The 3,641-nt window shown below is 40.7% G+C and overlaps 1 pseudogene; it reads right to left on the minus strand.

The window, feature by feature from the left end:
• Positions 1 to 333: 333 nt before the first annotated feature.
• LOC115072737 lies at positions 334 to 1,810 on the minus strand (annotated as a pseudogene).
• Positions 1,811 to 3,641: the final 1,831 nt, after the last annotated feature.

A 3,641-nucleotide genomic window follows, 5' to 3' on the forward strand; every position in this document is an offset into this window, starting at 1 on the left:
CTTGAATATTAAAATTTATTTTAAGTCAAAGCATGAAACAAAACCTGCAGAAAACAGATTTTACCATCACAATCTATTGCTTTACTAAATAACATTTTTCAGTTTTTGTTTCATTAAGTACTAAAGATTAAACCTAAGGCTTTAAGCAGGCGAGGCAAGCGCTCCTCCACCGAACTATACATCCTCGGCCCTTTTCCTTTTTATTTGAGAGAGGGTCTCACTAAGTCACCCAGGTTGGTCTTGAATCCACTCTGTAGTCTAAGCAGGCCTTGAACTCATCATGATTCTCTTGACTCAGCCTCCCAAGGAGCTGGGATTACCAGTAGGCCTGGGCTAAATGATACTTTGAAAGCACATTCTTTCAATCATTATAAAGTTCTTAAAATACAACCCATAGTAATCTCCACTACCTGCACTACTATGACCATAACCACCCAGGCCATCAGGAGTACCACATCCTCTACTACTGATGGTGCTCCATTCCTCTTCTTCCAACAGATCCATATTCTCCTAGATCATCTATTGCTTCTCTTCTGTACCCTCCCCTCCCAGAGTCACCTCCAGGAGCTGAATTTTAGAAGATTTTGATTCATTGATGATGTGTGTTATTTTTAATCTTTACATATGGCAGTGATGGCATCTTTGTGTGTCACAAACTCTACACCTGCTTCTGTTGCTGTCTTCAGCTCCAAAATCAACACAAAGTCATATTGGATTTAGTGATGAGAATGAACAATGTCATTTTCAGTTGCACTAAAAGGCAACCCTCTCATGTGTACAAAATAACCACCATGAAATCCCAAACTTGCATCACTAATACCACCATCATGTGCCACCGCCCCCTTCCCCTTATCTCCTCGTCCCTCTGTCACTAAAGTCATTTCCACAGCCATAATTATTGCAGGCACCATAGCTATCAACACCTCCATGGCTTCCACAGATGGCTCCAATTTCACACCTTCTTCCCCGTGTTGGTCTATGATATGGTCCCCACAGCTGACTCAACATTTTTATTTATGAATTATAAAATCCTTTGATTTCACTCATGCTACTTCTGAAGGTCTCTGTCCAGCTTGAAGCAACCAAACTGTTTCCTCTGATGTAACCAGATGGCAGTCCCCAGTCATCTGGCCCACCATTAGTGTCATTTTGAGCATAATTAACCCATCCATCTCAATACTGTCTGATTTAAATGCCTCTCAATGATAGTAACACCAACTGTGTGTTTGCAGGGTGTGGTTTGAGAGGAAGAGGTTGCTTGTTTCCTGTGTTGTGCACTGTCTCAAAGGTGGCAATGGTGCAGTAGGTTGTACAGCAGAGCCATGTGTCAGCTCTGTTTATTGTTTTAGGCAGGGTCTTCCTTATAGCCCCCGCTGGCCTGGAACACACTATGTAGATCAGGCTGACCTCAATCTCACAGAGCTCTGCCTGCCTCTGCCTCCCAAGTGCTAAGATTGAAGGCATGTGCACCCGGGCACCACATGTCAGTCTTAACTGACATGGTAATGAGACTTTTATGTCTTAATTCTCTCACAAAGATGGTAATATGATTCTAACCTAGTCAATTATTTTCCTATTGTTTTGTCTTCCTGTCTCTGCACAGTAACCAATCCTTTTTTTTTCTTTCATTTCTTTACTTTGCTTTTTTTCTGGGAGGGGGTACTTTTGCTTTTCTTCACTCCTGTTTTGGAATTTTGCTTCCTGTTTTTCTGTTTGAGACAGGGACTCAGGATGTAGCCTAGGCTGACTGATCTTGAGATCCTCCTGCCTCTACTTCCTAAACGCTGAGCTTACTGGGTTGGACCACCATGTCAGGCTCTTCAGCTCCCTTCTGTCTATAAAACCACCTTCCTCTGTTCTGATCAGTTTATTGGAGCACTTCTATTTTATAGAATGAAGTATTGCCAGATTCCAGAATGAAAAATAAAATCTAAGTAAGAGAGTTACTCCAAATCATTCTAATTTTTTTTTTGTCACTACTATGTTCCAAGCCCTGTTCTATATGTTGGGGATACAGAGGAAAAGAAAATGAACCATGTTCCCGCCTTCATGGAGTGTATGTGGTAGTTCAAGACAACAGACAATAAACAGTTGAGCAGAGGTAAACACAGCTAGATATGTAAGGCTGTTAGTTGGTTCCCACTTGAAACGTGACCAGAACAATCCATCTACATCTAGTCACAGAAGTGTTCTGTGCTGAATGTGAGAATAGACGAAGAACAGTCTGTCTCTTTCCGTTTACACACCTACACCATAAAATCATATAAATCACAATGGCAATGATGTCCTTGTATATAATCGCTGTCTACATCTCTGACTAAGCATCCCTCTCACTCACTGTATTTTAAGAGAGCAGCAAATCAAATTATTTGGTGCAAACATATGCTGTTTTTAAAGACTTTTGATTAAGTACTCCAAAAACTCCCCCCAAAGGCTGTTCACATAATAGTCTCCATTTTCAAGCATCCTTCCACTCACTGCATTTTAAGAGAGCAACAACAGTATGCTGGGCTAAAATCCCAGCAGCTCTTGGTACATAGAAGGATGACTCCACACTTAAAAGCACTTGCTCCTCTTTCAAATGATCTAGGTTTGGTTCCCAGCACCCACATGGCAGTTCAGTCATCTGTAGCACCAGTGCCAGAGGATTCACTGCCTTCTTCTGATCTCCAAATGTACCAGGTAAAACACTCCTACACGTAAAATAAAAATAAATAAATCTTTTAAAATAAATAAATAATCCCATCTCTTTTACTACCTTAGAAAGCTATTTACGTATCAGTAAAGTTCAGTTTCCTGGTCTGTAGAATGGTAAAAGCAATGACAGCCAGCACGTAGAGTTTATGAGGATTGAATGAAATGATAAAGAATTTTGTACATAACAGCGCCCACCAATAACATGCACTCAATAATGTTAGCCACCATTTCCAGAAAATGCCAATACCACTCCTCCCTGAATCACTCTTAGCTAGAGTAATTTGTTGGTGCAAAATCCCCTAAACACAGGTGGAAAAAGTACCAAGCTTCCCTGCTGAATAACTCTTAACTGAAGACACTCAACCCTCTTATTTATACAAAAGGGCTGAGTGTTCTAAAATGATAGCCTATTGGTTACAACTGGTAGTAAACAGGATCTTTTTGAAAGTTGTTTTCTTGCTTCCATGTATTACTTTAATGATGGTATATTTTTCTTTATTGTTTTAAGAACAGATTTTTTTAAAGGGGAAATGGCTCCAATCTGGAAAACATGCTTTCCTAGAAAGGCATGGATCAGTGTAAACAGTCTTACAAGTCAGCACCCAAAACCAACTTGAGAGGCATGATTTTGCTATATTTTGATCCTCAACCCAGTGCCCCGCCCTCCAAAGAAAACTGTGTCATGAAACTTACTGTGTCTGGAGTTGCACAAGACCTGCACAAATGTTAGTCAACATTCTAGAATGCAGTGGGAAGAGATTCATGAGTCCCTGGTCCTAACTGAGGAGCTAGGGACAGTGAATGGCTTCTGCGGGCGGGAGAGTCAGTTTTCTATAAGGATGTAGCTCCTGGTAGGTCAACCATACTCTAGTGGGCAGCCGCACACTCCAAAATATATGGACAGCACAAAGTGGATTCAATGGGTTATTAAATTTTTTTTTAAA

The sequence above is a fragment of the Nannospalax galili genome, unplaced genomic scaffold (assembly GCF_000622305.1).
Source record: "Nannospalax galili isolate Female #2095 unplaced genomic scaffold, S.galili_v1.0 scaffold691, whole genome shotgun sequence".
In the NCBI taxonomy this organism is placed as follows: Eukaryota; Metazoa; Chordata; class Mammalia; order Rodentia; family Spalacidae; genus Nannospalax; species Nannospalax galili.